This window comes from Schistocerca cancellata, chromosome 5 (assembly GCF_023864275.1).
Source record: "Schistocerca cancellata isolate TAMUIC-IGC-003103 chromosome 5, iqSchCanc2.1, whole genome shotgun sequence".
Lineage (NCBI taxonomy): Eukaryota > Metazoa > Arthropoda > Insecta > Orthoptera > Acrididae > Schistocerca > Schistocerca cancellata.
The window spans coordinates 5,262,025-5,286,001 of record NC_064630.1 but is presented as its reverse complement, the minus strand read 5'-3'; positions in this window follow the sequence as shown (position 1 = coordinate 5,286,001).

The window sequence follows — 23,977 nt, the reverse complement described above, 5'->3', positions numbered from 1 at the left end:
GTCTGCTTTTGATGTCCTCCTTGCTCCGTTCGTCATTGGTCATTTTACTGCCTAGTTAGCAGAATTCCTTAACTTCATTGACTTCGTGACCATCAATCCTGATGTTAAGTTTCTCGCTGTTCTCATTTATACTACTTCTCATTACCTTCGTCTTTCTCCGATTTACTCTCAAACCATACTGTGTACTCATTAGACTATTCATTCCGTTCAGCAGATCATTTAATTCTTCTTCACTTTCACTCAGGATAGCAATGTCATCAGCGAATCGTATCATTGATATCCTTTCACCTTGTATTTTAATTCCACTCCTGAACCTTTCTTTTATTTCCATCATTGCTTCCTCGATGTACAGATTGAAGAGTAGGGGCGAAAGGCTACAGCCTTGTCTTACACCCTTCTTAACACGAGGACTTCGTTCTTGATCGTCCACTCTTATTATTCCCTCTTGGTTGTTGTACATATTGTATATGACCCGTCTCTCCCTATAGCTTACCCCTACTTTTTTCAGAATCTCAACAGCTTGCACCATTTTATATGTCGAACGCTTTTTCCAGGTCGACAAATACTACGAAAGTGTCTTGATTTTTCTTTAGCCTTGCTTCCATTATTAGCCGTAACGTCAGAATTGTCTCTCTCGTCCCTTTACTTTTCCTAAAGCCAAACTGATCGTCACCTAGCGCATTCTCAATTTTCTTTTCCATTCTTCTGTATATTATTCTTGTAGGCAGCTTCAATGCATGAGCTGTTCAGCTGATTGTGCGATAATTCTCGCACTTGTCAGCTCTTGCCGTCTTCGGAATTGTGTGGATGATGCTTTTCCGAAAGTCAGATGGTATATCGCCAAACTCATATATTCTACACACCAACGTGAATAGTCGTTTTGTTGCCACTTCCCCCAATGATTTCAGAAATTCTCATGGAATGTTATCTATCCCTTCTGCCTTATTTGACCGTAAGTCCTCCAAAGCTCTTTTAAATTCCGATTCTAATACTGGATCCCCTATCTCTTCTAAATCGACTCCTGTTTCTTCTTCTATCACATCAGACAAATCTTCACCCTCATAGAGGCTTTCAATGTATTCTTTCCACCTATCTGCTCTCTCCTCTGCATTTAACAGTGGAATTCCCGTTGCACTCTTAATGTTACCACCGTTGCTTTTAAGGTCAACAAGGGTTGTTTTGACTTTCCTGTATGCTGAGTCTGTCCTTCCGACAATCATATCTTTTTCGATGTCTTCACATTTTTCCTGCAGCCATTTCGTGTTAGCTTCCCTGCACTTCCTATTTATTTCATTCCTCAGCGACTTGTATTTCTGTATTCCTGATTTTCCCGGAACATGTTTGTACTTCCTCCTTTCATCAATCAACTGAAGTATTTCTTCTGTTACCCATGGTTTCTTCGCAGCTACCTTCTTTGTACGTATGTTTTCCTTCCCAACTTTTGTGATGGCCCTTTTTAGAGATGTCCATTCCTCTTCAACTGTACTGCCTACTGCGCTATTTCTTATTGCTGTATCTATAGCGTTAGAGAACTTCAAACGTACCTCGTCATTCCTTAGTACTTCCGTATCCCACTTCTTTGCGTATTGATTCCTCCTGACTAATGTCTTGAACTTCAGCGTACTCTTCATCACTACTATATTGTGATCTGAGTCTATATCTGCTCCTGGGAACGCCTTACAATCCAGTATCTGATTTCGGAATCTCTGTCTGACCATGATGTAATCTAATTGAAATCTCCCGTATCTTCCGGCCTTTTCCAAGTATACCTCCTCCTCTTGTGATTCTTGAACAGGGTATTCGCTATTACTAGCTGAAACTTGTTACAGAACTCAATTAGTCTTTCTCCTCTTTCATTCCTAATCCCAAGCCCATATTCTCCTGTAACCTTTTCTTCTACTCCTTCCCCTACAACTGCATTCCAGTCGCCCATGACTATTAGATTTTCGTCCCCCTTTACATACTTCATTACCCTTTCAATATCCTCATACACTTTCTCTATCTGTTCATCTTCAGCTTGCGACGTCGTCATGTATACCTGAACTATCGTTGTCGGTGTTGGTTTGCTGTCGATTCTGATCAGAACAACCCGGTCACTGAACTGTTCACAGTAACACACCCTCTGCCCTACCTTCCTATTCATAACGAATCCTCCACCTGTTATACCATTTTCTGCTGCTCTTGATATTACCCGATACTCATCTGACCAGAAATCCTTGTCTTCCTTCCACTTCACTTCACTGACCCCTACTATATCTAGATTGAGCCTTTGCATTTCCCTTTTCAGATTTTCTAGTTCCCCTACCACGTTCAAGCTTCTGGCATTCCACGCCCCGACTCGTAGAACGTTATCCTTTCGTAGATTATTCAATCTTTTCCTCATGGTAACCTCCCTCTTGGTAGTCCCCTCCCGGAGATCCGAATGGGGGACTATTCCGGAATCTTTTGCCAATGGGGAGATCATCATGACACTTCTTCAATTACAGGCCACATGTCCTGTGGATACACGTTACGTGTCTTTAATGCAGTGGTTTCCATTGCCTTCTGCATCCTCATGTCGTTATAATTGCAAGGCGGAGGCCAGTCCTCTCTCCACATGTGACCGAGATCTTAGTGTTCTATTGTTAGTAACCTGATCTAACTGTGTCTCCTACTTTCTTGCCATGTGACCTTGACTGCATCTGATTTCTCTTTTTTAAGATGAAGTTCTTCCTTTTTTGTCGAGGTATCACTGATCACTGTTCTTGACTCCTTTTGTTCTCATGACTCCACCAATACATTGTACCATGGAACCTCAGCACTGCAGGCATCTAAACGACCGTAAACAAAGAGCGCACTGAGATCACACAGAGGTGTGGCTTTGTGTAATCTCTCGGCGCACTACAATTCCCAATCGTGATGCATTCAGAGACTGCTGCAGGCGCTGACCGGACCAGCCTGCGTGTATGTCAGGACTGTCACGTGAGGCACATGTTTGGCCCTCTCTCTCCATGTGAGTTGTTCATATGTGGAATCATTGTGTCCCACAGACATGTACTCATATCTGGTCGTGAGGGTCTACAACAACTGAATTGTCAGTTCTCCATCCTGTTTAGTTATGGTCACCACAAACAGGACCGGCGGTGTTGCCCATAATGTTTTCATGCGTAATACTAAGCAGCTCTCTCCACGTGTAAGACAGACACATTTCTGCAAAATAGTCATAAAAGTTAACTTTTAGCACTGAAAGAGAGTCTTTTCACGTGTATGAATGCATTACATCATCAGTTTTGTACATATTCAGCGTTTTACAGAAAGTTTTGGGGCTCACCTCCTCAAACCATAAATGTTTATTGATTTAACATTAAACTAGGTGGTAGGACGGGAGGATGTGGCTAGCGGTTTCTGCCAAAGACGGATGCAGGTGCTGCAGAAGAAGGTCCTGGTTAGTTTACGCTAACTCCTTTATTGTTGTTTGTTTACAATAATGAGACTTGGAAACTGTAAGCCATAGTGGTGATCGTGGTGAATACTTTGTCATAGCATTCTCTCGTGAACTGTAACGAACAAGCCTTCGGATTGAAGACCACTGCAGCAACTGATTTATATGTAATGGATGTAGCTTAATACAGAGGATTGATATTTTTCAGGCCATGAAATAATATCACAGTTTTCCTTCTTTTCAGTATCTTGCTCTTAAATAGTTTTGAGGTAACAAGCGTTATACGACGCGAAAATTGCCCTCATGTAATATTCTCTCCCTTTTTCTATGAATTTCGCCTATAGCTAGGTAACATGGCTTTCATAAAAACGTTTCATAGACACGCCTCTAGCGACCTCAGCAAGCAGACAGGTCAGTCCACACAGATCCGTTGGCAAAATCGCGAGTGACCGACGCCTGCAGTACCGCGCTGCCAGTAGATGCCCACCTGCAGGGTTCAGCGTGCGTGCGGTAGCCGGCCACACGTTACGTCAAATAACCAGAAGGAGGTTAACAGTACATTTGATAGTACTTATTTATCTTGTTATTCAACAGACCAATCTGTAGATGAAGTGTACCGTTTATTATGTGACTGTGCGACGTGCCGAGGCTAGCAGTGTATTTAACACTAAATTCTTCTAGAATCTACATAAGTAAATGATGCTCTAAGCCCCCCCTATTCTAACTCCGACTTTTGCTGTTGCACATGGATTAAAAAGATACGCGAACTGACTGCAACAAACCCTGCAAGTGGAGCAGAAAAAGAGTTTGGCACCTGCAATAATTTAATTTGATAAATAAGTTAAATAAAGGAAGGTTTCATTAACGTAGTGAGAAATGATAGGATTGCTCTGCCGATTAACAGAATGAAAGTTCTGTCCAAAATAACAATATGATTTATTAATACTAAACACAAAAGAATAAACAAAAACACATGAAACATTTACAATACATCAAATTGGCTCAATTTGGATACTCAAATAAATGCTGTGAAGGTGAAGTTGTCTCTAAACTAGATTGTGACATTTATGACAAAGTGGTATGTGGAGCCAATTCCCTGCAGCTCAAGTCTTAAGAGAGACACACAGCCAACCCAGCATTAATTGCTGCTACATTAGTGAGAACTCAGACAATGAACACCCAAGACAGATCAAAGTTAGAAAAGACAAACAGGCGCGCTCTGCTGAGCTCGGATTATAACCTAGCAAAATTGCCTGCTTTGCTCGTGCTGCAGATGCACATTACCAAGCTGTCTTCTTAACTGCACGGACACGATCTGGCATACCGGAGGCGATGGCTGGTTGTTTCGACGTCCCGTCGTGGTGATGCTAGTGTCGCAAGTATAGCCCGAAACAAATTATCCTGGCCTGGTTGTTCCAGACAAAAGACTTCCTAGCAATACAAATGCGCCTCTGAGGAAGACAAAGAAGGCTCGCCACACAATCACTGACGGTACAGTGATTGATTTTAACAAGTGAAGTCACACAGTAACTCCGATACAGTCAGCTTTAGCCAAAACTGCTCAAGACAGACAACATAGGCCTCTTGTACGCAGAACGCTCAATTTCCAACTGTACCCAGAAAGTTACGTTGAAGTCGAAACTTCAGCAACTTCGTCAAACAGTTACAATTAAATAAAAGTATATTAGACAGCCAACGGAAAGCAGGCTGTTCAGAGCAGCGAGAGCTCAGTCTTGTAACCTACTCCGACCGACAGGCGAGAGCCGACTACTCACAAGAGCACCCGTACAAAACCGAACACAGAACATTCCCACCCCCACGACAGTGGCCGTGGTTAACCGTTCCAATCCGCAACTCGAAAACCGGCGGAAAATTCCACTCTATTGCCGGAACGCTACCATTCCACCAATGGAGATTCTTGGCGCCAATTTCTTCGCTGATTTTGCTACGTCACGGAGCTATGCCCTGAGCAAGCCAATCACAGTTACTATTTTGCAGAAAGCGCGGGAATTTTCCCGCCACAACTGCCTGGGTACGCAAGTCATTCCCACGCCTCACTGGTAGCCCGCCATTAAGTGTTTTCGCCAAGTTTCTGCGAAGTAACGGAACCTCTAGCCCAGCCACTACTTCAGGCCCCTGCGGGCGTGCCTCTTGACAATGTCGGCGTCTGGAAAGCATTTACTCGACTCCCTCACACCCGTCGGCTTACCCTTTCAAAATCAGCAGAGCCCACCTGTCACCGGACCACCCGGGTGAAGAGTGACGCTGCGTGGGAAGTACGCGTGTGAAGGAATAGCAACTTTGCACCGCATGCAATTAGAGAGGAGAATCGTAAGATAGAAATATGAGAGGGGGCTCATGCCATCTCTCAACTGCACGCACAATAATACGTGGCACACATCAGTAAATAGCACGTCAGCATCTCTCCCTCACTCTCTCTTTCCCTTCATCTCCTTCTTCCTCCCCCATTTAATTGCACCAGACGCTTATGCCTTGCCAATAAGCGAAACTTCTACAAATTCAGCAGTGCTTCACTTCCACTAAAGAAGGAAATGTGTTGTCATGCGGATAGAATGATTTTTTAAAAGGTATTTTGGGCTGTTGACATAAAAGTGGTTTAAACCCAACTTTTCTCGATATGCACCCTCTTTGCAAGCTATTTGATTAGGATAAGGATTCTAATGGTTCATACGATGTCTTTAATCTGCTAAATACGAAACATATTTGTTCTATCCGCAATGCAGTCGGAGATCATAAATGTAATAAGACTAACAGGTATAAATATAAGTACTAAAATCACATTTAAAGGCCCCCAATGAAACAACGCAGCCAAGCATTATAACAATTTTCACTTTTTCCTAGACAAGGAAACGTTCGTACACAAATATACATGGTGTTTCAGAAAGATTTACCAGACTTAATAAGGCCGTATCATCTGTGTGAATCAAGACAGAATGTTGGAATGGGTTATGACTTATGAGTGGGACTACAAAATTTTATTTGCAAAGAAACCGTACTGCGGTCTCCATCCCGCCGTCCCCCTTTCGTCCAAAATCTATTTATGCTCTTCCCCACGAGAGCCTTCTAACCAAATATGGAATATCACCTCAGTTGTGCGACCAGATTCGTGATTTCCTGTCAGAAAGGTCACAGTTCGTAGTAATAGACGGAATGTCATCGATAAAAACAGAAGTAATATCCGGCGTTCCCCAAAAAAGTGTTATAGGCCCTCTATTGTTCCCGATGTGTAACGACATAGGAGACAATCTGAGTAGCCCTCTTAGATTGTTTGCAGATGATGCTGCCATTTACCGTCTTGTAAAGTCATCAGATGATCATAACGACTTGCAAAATGATTTAGATAAGGTATCTGTATGGTGCGAAACGTGGCAATTGACCTTTAATAAGGAAAAGTGTGAAGTTATTCACATGCATACTAAAAGAAATCCGCTAAATTTCGATTACGCGATAAGTCACACAAATCTGAACGCTCTAAATTCAACTAAATACTTAGGGTTTACAATTACAAATAACCTAACTTGGAACGATCACATAGATAATGTTGTGGGTAGAGCAAACCAAAGACTGCGATTCATTTCCAGAACACTTAGAAGGTGCAACACGTCTACTAAAAAGACTGCTTACACCACGCTTTTCCACCCTGTATTGGAGAACTGCTGTGCGGTGTGGGATCCGCATCAGGTGGGTCTGACTGACGACGTCGAAAAAGTTCAGGGAAGGGCGGCTCGTTTTGTGTTATCGTGAAATAGCGGAGACAGTGTCACAGACACGAACGTGAATTGGAGTGGCAATCATTAAAACAAAGGCGTTTATTCATTGCGACGTGATCTTCTCATGAAATTTCAATCACTGGTTTTCTCCTCCGATTGCGAAGACATTCTGTTGACTTCGGCCTACATAGGGAGAAATGATCACGATAAAATAAGGGAAATCAGGGCTCGCACACAAAAATTAAAGTGCTCGTTTTTCTCGCGCGCCGATAGAGAGTGGAACGGTAGAGAGATAGTTTGAAGGTTGTTCACTGAACCTTCTGCCAGGCGCTTTATTGTGAACAGCAGAGAAATCACATAGATGTAGCCGTAGATGTAATACTGTCATAACTGAAGCCAGCAACCCCATGCACAATTAAATCTTAAAATATGAATGCGTTCGTGCAGTATCACATGACATGCACAATTAAAGGAAAAACATGCAATGTCACAATTCATTCTTTTGTAGGGATGCATTTTATTTTATTTTAAAACAATGCACAACAGCCAGTTTTTCCAAATTCTCCATCGACTTGGGTAGCTCTGCACGATGAGCCGCTGGGGTAATAGTCCCTGGATTCGAGAGGCGAGATGAGTTGAATCCAATCGCCAGCAACCCTGAAAATGGTTTTGAATGGTTTCCCATTTTCAATGTAGGCAAATGCCGGGGTTCGTCTCTAATTATCGGCTACAGCCAAGTCCTTCCGAATACGTTTCTTTCCTGAAAGATTCCAGTTCCCTTAAAGATGCATCCCGTCTGCTTTACTAAAAAGAGCTGCATCGAAGACGAGGCCAGCATCTCTTTGGAAGACTGCCAGAACTCAAAACCATATGGCAAATGAATAATAATCCAAATCCTCCTCATTTATGGTCATGCAGTCGTCTTCCTGGACGTTTTTTAGTGAAGAACATGATCTTTTTTTACTCTGAAAAATTCTTACTTAAACAAGAGAATTTGGAAAAGTGCAAGCTTGAATAATTCCGTATCCTCTGCATTTCCACCACCAAAAATTGTTCTAGCCTCTCTGTCGAACAGAGATCTCCATATTCCAAAAGCCCTGTCGCTGATGATCAGTGTCCCAAAAAATGTGAGCTCGTCTATTCCTGATAACTTCCTCAGCCCAAAGCCAGACTGAAAGAAAAAAATGTCAAATGACCTTGGAGGATGATGAGAGATGAGTGACTGTTTCTTAGTCCAAAATGGTTCAAATGGCTCTGAGCACTATGGGACTTAACTTCTTAGGTCATCAGTCCCCTAGAACTTAGAACTACTTTAACCGAACTAACCTAAGGACATCACACACATCCATGCCTGAGGCAGGATTCGAACCTGCAACCGTAGCGGTCGTGCGGTTCCAGACTTTAGCGGCTAGAACCGCTAGGCCACCCCGGTTGGCTGTTTCTTAGTGGTTTGCCAAAATACAAGACCTATAAATAACGAGATTATATCTCCGCTTGGTGAGATCTCCGAGATGATTGTCTAATAAAATGATTTCTAGTTCTTTATGGGAATTTTCGGAATAAATGAAAAACATCAGTTTTTTTAAGATCCCCTTTAATAAATTCGACCCCTCCCCTCTTTGACAAAATCGTGGACACGTCACTGATTGCAATGGAAACATTACCCTGTACCGCCACGCTGTGATTATCTTATTTTGATATTAATAACTTGGCCTTTTCTGTAATCTTGGGGTTGACGTCATAGGTTAGTGGCGCAGAAAACTCTAGTTCGAATACCAGCAACCTAGGACATTACCACGGCAGTAGCACCTGTATGTGAGTGCGTACAGCTTGCTCATTCAAATAAACAACGACATAACCACACAAGATGTCGATCGCGCTGTCAAATCGGAGGGCTGTGAGGCACGTAACACGAAACCAACGACTGATTCACCAACAACGAAAGAGAGCTCCAAACTTAACCGAACGCAGACTCGATCCTCTGCAGCAGTGCAAATATATTTACCAAACAGCGGAGGTTGACCGGACGGCAATTATAAACGAGGTCTTTCTGGAGGCGAGTGCACCGTTTAATTACAGCGCCTCCCTCGGTTTGGAAGACAAAAAAGTCCGACCGCTGCAAGTGATGGATTTCGGCGCCTCCTGCAGACCCGTGTTCGCCGCCGCCATTAAGCACAGCTGCAGGAGCCGCCTGTGTGGTGCAGGCGTCCCTCGCACGCAGCTGCGGATTACAAACTGGACGTGTCGCCGCCGGAAGACGCTCACGGCTCTCCCCCTGCGTTGTGTGTGTTTACGTGTCCGTGTCTGTGTACGGTAACGAGAAAGCCGCACGTCTGCGAAAATAAAGGGGAATTTCTTGGAAAACATCACTTTGATAAACCAACAAGGTGAATACGTGAAACCGGAACCGTCTGCATTTCGTGAGTGGTTCTGTGGGTACTACGGACATACTGAAGCAGCTATGGTTCCAGAAATGAATCGATGTTCTTATCAGTGGCATTCGAAAACTCTCCTAAAAGCTGATCTAGGGCCACGTATACGGCTGCGTCACTCCATGCTGCTTAAGCTCTGAGCCAGAGATCAACAGTCGTGGTGAGAGACGAGCTGTCCATGCCAGTCTATCGGTTACTCGTGTCCAGGTGTTCCCAGTAGGTGGGAGATGTGGAATACGTGGTGGTCAGGGCAAGAGGCGAACACCCTCTGCATCGGAGCAGGGCAAGACACCGTGCAGGCTTGCGTTCTCTTGTTGAAGGATAACATCATGAAGACTTCGGAGGAAGAGCGCAGTGATCGGCCTTGACATATCAGGAATGTAACGATTACTACTAAGGAATAAAACTGAACAATAAATTACCAAAAGAGATATAAGAAATTGCAAAAACACCCTTCTTTAAAAAGGCAGCTAAAAATACCTGTCATGCAATACGTTTAATACATTGAAGAATTACTTACATGAAACAAGAGTAGGGGTTTGGTCAAAAAAAATTATGCACATAAAAACTAATAATGATTATAAAACATCCAACATTCCACATAAAACCTTCACACCAAGGTCTTTTCCTTCTTTTTTTTTCCTTTTCTACAAACACTTAGGTCCAAGCTATGCACAGCACAATACTAACACCTCTTCCTCTTTCTGAGTTCATCATCTCACTCATTATAAAGGGATGCTGATTCAGTTTTTCAGGATAGCAAATGAGAAGTTGCGGTACAGAAAATGGCCCACAGATCACCAGTGTATGTGTGTTTGTGAGTGTAGTGAGTGAAGTGTTATAAAACAATGTGTGTATCGTGTGTGCTGTGACTGATAGTGAGATATGAGGGAACCGTGTGCCATTCCATTATTTAATAAGTTATTTGTAATAAATTATTGTATACCAGGACTAAATCCAGTGATTGTCTCTAACTAGAAGACTGTAAATGTATGTGTATGCGAATTACCTTATTTTAAATTGCTCTAAACTTGTAAATGCCGGCCGGTGTGGCCGAGCGGTTCTAGGCGCTTCAGTCTGGAACCACGCGACCGCTATGTTCGCAGGTTCGAATCCTGCCTCGGGCGTGGATGATGTCCTTAGGTTAGTTAGGTTTAAGTAGTTCTACGTTCTAGGGGACTCATGACCTCAGTTGTTAAGTCTCATAGTGCTCAGAGCCATTTGAACCATTTTGAACTAGTAAATACTTTGACATATCCTATATCCTTGTAAAAGGAAATATACGGATGAATAAAGCTACTAGTACTACTATTACTACTACTACTACTGTACACATTGTCAATGTGACGCAGAGCTGATCATGGTGTGTACCCAACGGCACACCTGCCGGGCCCGAGACGACGCACGTCGTCCGACAACTTTCGCCCTCCTCGGAGCCTCCACACACGGACACCTCCACCGCCTTGCTGTAGATTGGGACTCGTGTGGAATGACGTCGCAGTGGCATCGCCTCCAACGTCCCGTGTTGCTGCTGGACCCAGCACCCCTGATTCACACACCTTCCTCCTGCCGCGCCGAAAGAAGCTCGCAAAATTATTCTTCAGGAGGACAGTTTGTGCTGCTCCAGGCGTCATAGCATTGACCATGTGGATACTTGTTGCAAACAAGCACATTTGCCGTCACACGGTACATGTCGTGGTAATACGATTCTGCACGGCCGAACGAAGAACACGCCTGTTCTCTCAGGCCCAAGTCGCATGGCGCTATCAAGTTCTTGCATGGCCTTTACTATGGCCCTCCTGAACGAATCAGTTCCATGTTCGCGTGAGGCACGGCGACGCGGTCTCGCAATAGGCCACAATAATGTTCCTGTAATTCCGACACGAGCTGGTAGACGGTTCTTCTCCTTCCACCAGGCGTTGCACGATCTTCTCACGAGCGCCGAAAACGCTCCGTTAATACAGAATGCAGATGGCATTACTCCTCTCTTTATTATGTGGCTGTGCTGAAATGTTAATCATTTGCATACCCAAATTCGTAGTGCACTTCATGCCATGTCGACCAGATGCTAGCATGTTCTGAGTCGATGACTGACCTACACTCTCTTACGAGAGCAGCCGAAGGACAAATTGTTTGTCTTGTGACACACGATGTACTGTGAAGTCTCAATCGAGCACAGGAGCTGCGTGAACGGATACATCTTCAGTGGATACCGGGGCATCTACATCTACATCTACATGATTATTCTGCAATTCACATTTAAGTGCTTGGCAGAGGGTTCATCGAACCACAATCATACTATCTCTCTACCATTACACTCCCGAACAGCGCGCGGGAAAAACGAACACCTAAACCTTTCTGTTCGAGTTCTTTCTTATTTTATTTTGATGATCATTCCTACCTATGTAGGTTGGTCTCAACAAAATATTTTCGCATTCGGAAGAGAAAGTTGGTGACTGAAATTTCGTAAATAGATTTCGCCGCGACGAAAAACGTCTTTGCTTTAATGACTTCCATCTCAACTCGCGTATCATATCTGCCACACTCTCTGCCCTACTATTACGTGATAATACAAAACGAGCTGCCCTTTTTTGCACCCTTTCGATGTCATCCGTCAATCCCACCTGGTAAGAATCCCACACCGCGCAGCAATATTCTAACAGAGGACGAACGAGTGTAGTGTAAGCTGTCTCTTTAGTGGACTTGTTGCATCTTCTAAGTGTCCTGCCAATGAAACGCAACCTTTGGCTCGCCTTACCCACAATATTATCTATGTGGTCTTTCCAACTGAAGTTGTTCGTAATTTTAACACCCAGGTACTTAGTTGAATTGACAGCCTTCAGAATTGTGCTACTTATCGAGTAATCGAATTCCAACGGATTTCTTTTGGAACTCACGCTTTTCGTTATGTAGCGTCAGCTGGGACCTGCCACACCATACAGCAATATTTTCTAAATCGCTTTGCAACTGATACTGGTCTTCGGATGACCTTACTAGACGGTAAATTACAGCATCATCGGCGAACAACCTAAGAGAACTGCTCAGATTGTCACCCAGGTCATTTATATAGATCAGGAACAGCAGTGGTCCCAGGACGCTTCCCTGGGGAACACCTGATATCACTTCAGTTTTACTCGATGATTTGCCGTCCATTACTACGAACTGCTACCTTCCTAACAGGAAATCACGAATCCAGTCTCACAAGTGAGACGATGCCCCATAGGGCCGCAGTTTGATTAGAAGTCGCTTGTGAGGAACGGTGTCAAAAGCTTTCCGGAAATCTAGAATTACGGAATCAACTAGAGATCCCCTGTCGATAGCGGCCATTACTTCGTGCGAATAAAGAGCTAGCTGCGTTGCACAAGAACGATGTTTTCTGAAACCATGCTGATTACGTATCAATAGATCGTTCCCTTTGAGGTGATTCATAATGTTTGAATACAGTATATGCTCCAAAACCCTACTGCAAACCGACGTCAATGATATAGGTCTGTAGTTAGATGGATTACTCCTACTACCCTTCTTAAACACTGGTGCGACCTGCGCAATTTTCCAATCTGCAGGTACAGATCTGTCGGTGAGAGAGCGGTTGTATATGATTGCTAAGTAGGGAGCTATTGTATCAGCGTAATCTGGAAGGAACCTAATCGGTATGCAATCTGGACCTGAAGACTTGCCCGTATCAAGAGATTTGGGTTGCCTCGCAACCCCTGTTGGAATTAGATTAATTGTCGAACATGATCCACGATTTATTTCCCATCGACGTACCCCTCCCATGCAGTAATTTTGGTAGTAGAGCCGCCAGTGAAGCACAAAGGTAGTGGGTAAGTTAATGAACACAAACCGCAACATCAAAGTCACACAGGATTGTGGGATTCGGTAACAGAACCCACGCCACCCTTGGTTTCTCAACTTGGCGCTCACGAGAAGGGAAATTGTTGCTGCTAACATACTAAGAGCAACTCTCATGAACGAGACATTTGCTAAAATTAATTCCTTCTCGAATCTGTGATTCATTGAAGACATTGTACGTGGGTGCGTAGTATATGATAAATGCCATCATCCGAGAACATATTACAGTTCTAAATTGAAGGACTACGTTTGTCTCAGACTAGACCTTAGTTCCACGATTAGCTGCATCGCCAAATGCATTTGTCTTTTCATTTCTATTTGCAAAAAGGAACTTTAAAATTTTAGGATATCTTCACTGTTTCATTATACATGTATACCCTATACTTGGATTTTTTGTTAAAATTTCATGGCTTATATTGTAATAGGTCACTCAGACTAATTTACTTTGTCGACACCTTATCTCGTTTAATTATGTTTTATATTCTGTGATGAAATCAGACCAATTTCCTGTTTTTGTCATTATCTGCGATAATTGTATCTGGTGAAATGGTCTTTGCTTCAAATCAAATAAAACGAAATAAATTCATGAATGACGCAAACTTAGGTTTGGATAGTACACGACACAACGCTGTCTTATAGAATTATTTATCTATGACCCCTTGCGGTCACTGAGCATACTAACGTAGAAGAAATTTTGCAGTGGCAACATGAGGGTGGTCATTGACCGAATCCGGCCGTAAGGTAATAATTTTGTCAGACAACAATGAGTAATAAGCTTTTTAAATTCAAAGTTTAGCGGCCACTTGTCAACATATTGCCTGGAAGCTTGTGTTTTGACCTCTTCGGCCACAGCTGACGGGTTGAGTATCTGACACTTCGCCGGTGCAGACGACACTCATTCTCAGAGAAATATGTCATCGCTGGCCGAGCAAAGTGCAGCTTCCCTTGCTTACGAAACTTCTGGTTACCAGTTCAACGGCTGTGGCCTAGCAACTCTATAAACACACGCCTCGAACCATTCTGAAATAAATAAGACTTTCAGAAATGTGTGCCGGCCGTTGTGGCCGAGCGGTTGTAGGCGCTTCAGTCTGGAACTTCGCAACTGTTACGGTCGCATGTTCGAATCCTGCCTCGGGCATGGATGTGTGTGATGTCCTTAGGTTAGTTAGATTTTGTAAGTAGACTGTTTAGAATTTTATATTGGTAATGCCACGTAGCGCTCTGTATGAAAATCACTGGCTGTGCTGTGTGCAGCCTGTGGCTAGTTTGCATTGTTGTCTGCCATTGTAGTGTTAGGCAGCGGCAGCTGGATGTGAACAGCGCGTAGCGTTGCCCAGTTGGAGGTGAGCCGCCAGTAGTGGTGGATGTGGGGAGAGAGATGGCGAAGTTTTGTAATTTGTCATAAACTGCTACATATATTATGACTATTAAGATAAATACATTGTTTGTCTCTATTAAAATCTTTCATTTGATAACTATCCCTATCAGTAGTTAGTGCCTTCAGTAGTTTTGATTTGGCTCTTAAAAATATAAAATCTGCAGCAGACAAAAGGAGAAAACTAAACGGTAAAGCAAATGCAAAGAAATTACGTATTGGTCAGAAAGTTCTCATTAAAGCTCATTCATTGTCACATAAGAAGAAACACTTGAGTCACAAATTCTTTCTAGTTTACAATGGACCTTACAGAATCCGACGTATATCACATGATAATTGCGTTGAAGTTGAAACTCTGCGTACTAGGAAGAGTAAAGGTTTACACCACGTTTCACATGTAAAACCATTTATTGACAGATAATCTGCTTTTTAACTTAGTCTTTGCAATTTTCACTTCACGCTACTTGTACAATTTGTCACACTGAGAAACTGTTAACATGCAACAATGTTTGAAGTTAAATATCCAGTCAAGAACCAAGAGAACTTATTTAAACAGAAATTACGAATGCATTGTTATGGTGAACAGGCGACACAGTGTTATTGTGTGTGTGCATTCTTGCTTGTTAGTTGCACGATTATGTAACGACTATAAGGCTCACATACTTGGAACATATACCGGCACTGCTAATGAAATTTTCATGCAACATTTTTGTTTGCTTGAGAGTGGATTCTGGATTTAAGGTACTTTCAGTGAGATACCAGATGAGACAGTGGTTAGTTTATTTGCAGCTACACTATTTTATCACGACGCTAATAATGAGCGACAATTTACAATGTTGCTTTTGCGGTGTTTCTGTTTTATATCTGCACAGTTTTTCTGTATTATTCTGGAAAGTAAAACATGGTTTAGTAGTAACTTTTGTGGTATAGCTACAAGGAGACAGCCTTTTCTGTAGCACAACAATACGTTACAGCACAGTACTTTCTTCATCACGGCAATAAGCCTAATAAGTATGATATCTATACGCAAAGCATTTCACTTTGTTTATCATGAGGTCAGTACATTGACTTCTGCAGAACTTAGCTTTTGGAGGACGATAACTACGACACTTCCACAGAGATTATCTTACAGCAAGACGCACATTTAGCGCTACAGGACACATATTTGAGTGATTAATTTTGTTCTAAAAACATTTATTTTCAAAGATATTTGAAATAGAATGATACAAATGTTTTCCGTAATACATTTCATTCCATTCTTGTAATCTGTAACACCTGAAGGTATAATTACAATAATCCTCAGGGGGGTACACACCTACTTTGTGTACCATGTGTTTGGCAAGCACAAGGAGCCCTAGCTAATATGGTATTTGCTTACACAACTTTACACACCGGTACCATATTTCTCTAACACATAAATTACACAGCTATCTGATCATTTAACTGAGAGATAAACTTTTTTACTATGTCAGTGACAGATGTTTACGCAATTACACAGTTGGGTAACTTCACACTTACGAAATTGTATTTTGTCTGTACTGTGTGAACTCTTCATATTTTTTTGGAACCATTGTGATACTATGAGAGCTTTGAATGATGTATTTGGTATGAGATCATGATTTTTAAAGTACGTTTGAGGCAGATGACACTATTGAAATGAGCAGAGAATATTTTTTATGGTTTGAAATTATTGCAGAAAGCTACGGCTTTTTTGAGATTTGACTGAGGTGTTATGATGTTATTTTTTGACGATGATGTGTTTTATGCTGATGAGGTATGTTTATGTCAATAAGATGATGCTACCATAGATGAGGAATGTGATTACGTGTTTATATGTATATGAATAGTGAATAGAAGTTAGGGACTCTTGACTTGTGAAAAAGGATGTTGGAAACCAAGAATCGTACTTTAAGAGTTATGAAATGTGTGTGTAAATGCGTGAATGTACCACAATTCCGGCGAAGAATTTTTTGGACACTGTTATATTCATAGGATTTTGTTTCTACACATTTGCAACGTAAATTCTCGACCTGTGAAATTTTTATATGAGACTGTCACTGTCGCGGAAACTGCTGTCGTAAATATTTCCATAAGAAAGTTAAGTGACCACCTACACGTGCGTCGTCGGCACACAGCTGTGTCAGACACCTGGCGAACAAGCCATTAGTGTGAGTGCCTCGTCAGAAGCACAGGTAGAAAAAAAACGAAAGGGGAGGCCATTGTCAGCGCTACTGACATTTCCTTGTTGAAAGCATACTGTGGAGCTCGTAATTTATGATATTTACTGCAATGCCTAATGAAATGACGAGAAATATTTTTACATCTGCACATCTGATTACGACAAGCGTCTTTCTACGAGAGTTGAGAGAATTTCCACTAACTTATGAAATGTCACATGACTATTGAATGATACTTTTATGCTTTGGTTTGCGTAATTGCTTATTTCATTTGATATTTGGTTTCCAGCTGTGTTGCAGCATTGCTTTTATAAAATAAAATGCATTTGCTAATGTGAACACTTTCTGTCAACAGATCCATTAAATAATAATTTTGTAATCCACATTCTTTAAAAAAGGAGCACTTGGAAAGAAAAGAACAATAAGAAGGGACTAGTAACAGTAACTGGACACATAATTTTCTTTTCAAGTACATGGTAATATTTTTTTACAATAAGTTGTTGTGGTGCACCACTATAATTATATAGACATTAAGATGTGAATATACATTTTCCTTTTCTGTATTGTTGTTTTTACTGTAATATTTTTTCTGCTTGAGCTATGTCATGTTTAGGTATAAGTTACTGCTGTTTTCCAGGCATAGTGTTACTGAATTTGACTTTGTGTTACTCTTCTAAGCTTATTTTTATTGTTTGCTGCGCATTGCCTTATATTAGTTGTAATATTGCACTTGCTTTGCTAATTTATGCTGCTAGCTTTGCCAATTTGCATTTTTTGTCATTGCTGTTTGTGATAATTTGTTCTGTGATGCTGCATTGCCTCATCCCTGGGTATATATATCTGAGCTCAGTAGATTTAAGTTAGCTTAAGAGGGGTAGACTATATAAGAAACTAACTATGATGACTTGCAAGAAATGTATTGAGAAGCTATATGAAAATGGTTTGGGCAAAAAAAAAAAAAAAAAAAGGATACTGTACAGTGGAGAAAAACTATTTTTGACAGTGGATGTGAACAGGATACAGAAAGCAGGCTTAGATAGGACTTTTGGGAATAATGATGAACGAAGGGAGATCTCCATGCAAAATACTGCAGTAAAACAAATCCTGTCCTTTCCTTTTGTGTTATCCCACTACGTGTTTGTGTACCCTTTTGTATTTGTTTTCTTCCTGTCTCTGTGTAGTTTCATAGAATTTTTTCTTCTTTTAATATTAAGCTACATTCACTATGATGAGGAATACTGTTCTCCTCAAATATAATTGGCATTAGTAATATGTTATTTACCTTGTAAATATGCTTAGACATTATTTATTCTGTTTTGTTTTAATGCTCATGTGTAAAGTTGATGTTTCAAAAGTTATTCTGATCTTTTATGTATGTACTCATGTTATAATTCCTGTAACACTGATGTATATGTTTATTTCTATTCTGTTGTAAAGCCTGTACTACAAATGTTATCTGTATTGTTATGTTCTTTAATGATGTATTTTGTACCTTTGTAATTGTATTCTCATGTTATAAAATGGTAATTGACACCAGTTCATCATATTAGTAACTTGTAAGTTACATTTCACTGCACACGTTTCTGTTGGTCATAGTATATGGACAATTTGTGAGAAGTAGGGACTGTTAGTGTTTGCACGTGTGTTAATAATTCAGCAAGGGATTGGATAACAGCATTGCTGGTTCTAAAGACAATTCCTAAAACTTTGTGCGTGCACAAGTGGTGGTTTATGGACTTGCTATCTTCTCTGCAAGACTCTTCGATGGTGATTGTGCACCTGCACAGTCGCAGCAGATGGCTGCTGGCCATCTCTACAAGGACTACAGTGGGTCTGCACCTCTGGTGGCCCACCAATACTCTCTACCAGGACTGCAGTGGGTCTGCTCTGTGATGACCTACCTACCAATCTTGTTCAAAACGTCGACTGACTCTGCTGTGGGTTTGCTCTGTTGTGGCCCATTACCTGTCAGCATGTCAAGAGTTGGCACTGTCTTTCTGTTGGAAGGACAACACTACTTCTTCAAGACTGCATGGACGTCCACTACTTCCGTGTGCATTGTCTTTTACTGCTCAGACTTTGATAAAAGGAACGGCAGTTTTACTGTGATGAATGATCAGGACTGTCTTTATGGACTGTGAGAATATTTTAGCTTTTGACCAACATTGTATAAATAAGTGTGTGCATTTGATATCTTTGTTATTGTAATTATGAAAAACTTTTACAAATCATTATTGGCCACTGGCCAAAAAAATTTGTAAAATTTTTTGTGGGGAGCATGGGGGCTATGTAAGTAGGCTGTTTAGATTTTTATATTGGTAATGCCACGTAGCGCTCTGTATGAAAATCACTGGCTGTGCTGTGTGCAGCCTGTGGCTAGTTTGCATTGTTGTCTGCCATTGTAGTGTTAGGCAGCGGCAGCTGGATGTGAACAGCGCGTAGCGTTGCACAGTTGGAGGTGAGCCGCCAGCAGTGGTGGATGTGGGGAGAGAGATGGCGAAGTTTTGTAATTTGTCATGAACTGCTACATATATTATGACTATTAAGGTAAATACATTGTTTGTTCTCTATTAAAATCTTTCATTTGATAACTATCCCTATCAGTAGTTAGTGCCTTCAGTAGTTTGAATCTTCTATTTAGCTGGCAGTAGTGGCGCTCGCTGTATTGCAGTAGTTCCAGTAACGAAGATTTTTGTGAGGTAAGTGATTTGTGAAAGGTATAGTTTAAAGTTACTCAGGGCCATTCTTTTGCAGGGATCTTTGATAGTCAGATTGCCTTGCGCTAAATAATATTGTGTGTCAGGTTAAGCACAGTCGTGTATAAATTGTTCTAAGGGGACGTTTCAATTTAAGTAGTTCTAAGTTCTAGGGGACTGATGACCTCAGATGTAAGTCCCATAGTGCTCAAAGTCATTTGAACCATTCACGTATCGAGTGCTGGAAGAATAATTGTTTGAATGCCTCTGTGCGCATAGTAATTATTTTAATCTTATACTCACGATCTCTATGTGAGCGATACGTAGGGCGTAGTAGTATATTCCTAGAGTCGTTATTTCCAACCAGCTCTTGAGGCTTTGTTGATAGACGTTCTCGGTATAGTTTACGTCTGTCTTCAAGAGTCTGTCAGTTCAATTCCTTCAATATCTCTGTGACACTCTCCCACGGAAATAATTTGATGCTAAATGACAGTAAGACTCAGTTTTTACAGTTTCTAACTCACAATTCAACAAGAACCGATATTTTGATCAGACAAAATGGGCATATTATAAGCGAGACGGAACACTTCAAGTTCCTAAGCGTTCGGATAGATAGTAAGCTGTTGTGGAAAGCACATGTTGAGGGTCTTGTTCACAAACTAAATGCTGCTTCATTTACCTTTAGAATAGTATCTGACATAAGTGACAGTTCAACACGAAAAGTAGTCTACTTCGCATATTTTCATACGCTTATGTCATATGGTATTATTTTTTGGGGTAATTCTTCCGATTCATAAAGGGTATTTTTGGCTCAAAAACGGGCTGTTCGAGCTATATGTGGTGTAAGTTCGAAAACCTCTTGTCGACCCCTATTCAATAGTCTGGGAATTCTGACATTGCCCTCACAGTATATATTCTCTTTAACGTCGTTTGTTGTTAGCAATATTAGCCTATTCCCAAGAGTTAGCAGCTTTCACTTAGGCAGAAATACTAGGCAGAAATCAAATCTGCATGTGGAATGCACTTCCTTGACTCTTGTGCAGAAAGGAGCGCAGTATTGTGCTTCATCCATTTTCAATGAGCTACCACAAGAACTTAAAAATCTTAGCAGCAGCCAAAACACTTGTTAAGTCTAAATTGAAGAGTTTCCTCATGGCTCACTCCTTCTATTCTGTCGAGGAGCTCCTGGAAGAGCCGAAAAATTAAGCAAATTCCAGTGTTACATTGTTGATTTTCTTTATTTAAACTTACGACTTGTCGCCTGAATATGTTACATATGTAAGTAGGCTGTTTATGTTTTCTTTATGTAAGTAGGCTGTTTATAGACTGTTTATGTTTTCTTTATGTAAGTAGGCTGTTTATGTTTTCTTGTTGGCAACGTTACGTAGCGGTCTATATGAAAATCACTGGCTGTGCTGTGTGCAGTCTGTGGCTAGTTTGCATTGCTGTCTGCCATTGTAGTGTTGGGCAGCTGGATGTGAACAGCGCGTAGCGTTGCGCAGTTAGAGGTGAGCCGCCAGCAGTGGTGGATGTGTGGAAGGAAATGGCGGAGTTTTGAAATTACATATTTATGACTTTTGATGATATTAAGGTAAATACAGTGTTTGTTCTCTATTAGAATCTTTCATTTGCTAACTATCCCTATCAGTAGTTAGTGCCTTCAGTAGTTTGAATCTTTTATTTAGCTGGCAGTAGTGGCGCTCGCTGTATTGCAGTAGTTCGAGTAATGAAGATTTTGTGAGGTAAGTGATTTGTGAAAGGTATAGTTTAATGTTACTCAGGGCCATTCTTTTGCAGGGATGTTTGATAGTCAGATTGCGTTGCGCTAAAAATATTGTGTGTCGGTTTAAGCACAGTCCTATATAATTTTTCAAAGGGAACGTTTCACATATATTTCATTTTATCTGTTTCTACTGTCGTGTTATAATTTCATGTATTGATTCGTTCCATGATCATGGAGACTTCTTCTTAATTGGGTCCCACGAAACAATAAATACATAAATAAATAAATAAAATAAACGAAGCTTAACCATCTTCAGCTGAACCATCTTCAGAAATGTGGAACAATGTTGCAATCACGAAACACGTTTGTAGTAAAATAACTGCAGAAAGCATGCTTAAAATTTCCTTTCATAAAGATATATTGTATATGTCAGTTTTACTGAATTCTTCTGACGATGCTTGAAAAGACCTCGATCGAAACGCTGTGACTTGTAGTTTAAAGCCCTGCTTTCAGTGAGAAGAACGGATAACTCTCAGCTGATTTAAGTGAGTGAGCATCCGTCAGCAGTGCGGAATAACAAGAGTGCTCGCCGCCCTCTGCCAGGACCTCCTCTCTCTCCACATAAAGAGGTGGCGCTGCCTCGCAGATGCTCCGCTGCGACACGGGCTGTGCGGGCATTAATATTCTCTGCGCCGCGCCCTTAAGCAGTCGCCCGAGGCTTTGCATTATAATGCATAATATGACGTGTGCCGCCTGCTGCTCCCCGGGGCGGCTCGCTCAAGGGTTTGGCGACGGGGGGGGGGGGGAGGGAGGGGGACCTTTCAGCGACTCAGCGGGCGCTCGTTCCGCCGTTCCCTCCCCCCTCCACCCAATCCCCCACCACTCACCATTCGGCGCCCCCGAGGCTCTAAAGGCCACGTCCGGCAACGCCTACTGCATGGCCCCCCTCCTCATCTCACAGAAAAGAAGCCGGCCGTACATGATATGGCCAAATGCCGACATTCGCAAAATCGCTAGAAGTATTGGGGTACAGCAGTTCTGACGAAGGTACCGTAATATTTCAACATTTGCAAGAGAAACCTGCTATCCAGAGGAGCCTCTATCTCTCTTACTGCTACTGACGAACTGGATCAACCAGGACGCCGCCGACAAACTTTCATAGATGGTAACGTCGATCAAGACAAGAAAAAATGTCGGTAAACATGGTCTCTAAAGTGCACTTCTTGGGAGCTATAAGCACTTGCTCATTTCGCTACTGTCAAACACGTCTCTCCTATACGACACAAGTGCTCCAATCTTGAAGTATAAAATTTAGAGTCAATGTTTCCTTGATATTTTTTCTTTGTTTCGGTGGAGCCGTGGTAAAAAAATTGCTGTTTTGAAGAGTGTGCTGCAGTGCGTAGTGTGAAGCAGTCGCCCTCCGTTTCTGGCGGCGGCGCCGCTGTGGCAGTCGCAGCTTTGGTGGGAAAGGGCAAAGGTTGCCTGTTCACGTGCATTTAAGGGGCGCTATTAGCTCGCAAGGGATCAGTTGGTCAGCCGGGTCAGTGTGGGGCAGTCGGTGTCTGTCTGTCGTCTGGAGAGCTAGTATGTGTTAGGCCGCCAGTCTGCTCGAGTTCGTTCAGGCAATGCTCATTGGCGCTTGGATCGATCGGTTGGTCGGTCGTGCACTTAGACACGAGATGACTTGTCCGTCTTGAGCGTCGGCGCATGTGAGGTCGCCACGTGAGTCCAGTGGGCCGCGGTGTATAGCGAGGGGCAGTGGCTTCGCGGTCGACACGAGAGCAGCAGGAGTCAAACCACGACATCGGTCTGGACGGTGCGAGGTGCGACGCCGTGAGACGGGAGATCGGCGCGCCTTCCCGCGTCCGTTGAAGCGGCTGGCAGCGGACGGTTCGGGAGAGCGTTTTGGGGGTGCTGCGCCAGGTCTTCGCCAGACATCGCAGTTTATCAGAAACTAACTGATTCGTGATATGTTGTTTCATTTGTTAAATTCTACTTATTTTCTTGGTCAGTCTCTCGTCCCCAGTTTTCTCGTCTGTCTCTCGTCCACATTTGTTGGGCAGTTAGTGTCTGTCTGTCGGTCTGCCGTAAGTTAATAGCTGTGTCTGTCATGTTTGTCGGATTCGGTGTTAACGAATTTATTGCTTGAAGTGTAACGACCGAATTCCTGAAATATCGTTTTATCTTGCCTATCATCTTGAGAGGCGGTATATGTGTAGTGTAGACCATGTTTGGCCAACCTTGTATAGTTTATGTAAGACCTCATTTCTTTGGTTTTTATTTAAATGGTCATTTTTGTATATAAAGTTGCCACCCTTCCACCATAAGACTTTTTAAATCACGTTGAACCTTCGGTGGCAAGTTAATTTTTTAATGTTAGTGTTTTGTACCATTTTCATCCCTCCCATGAGGTGCATAGTTTATGTGCTTGTGTGAGTGGTTAAAATTTTTAGTTTACAGTAATCTGGTGTGTTGCAGATTTGCACCAGTGTAGTCTTTCAGAGGTTGTTGTGAGCGGTCGTGACTACGGCCGTGTCAAAAGGAAGTGGCAAGGTTCTCAGGCCGAAATC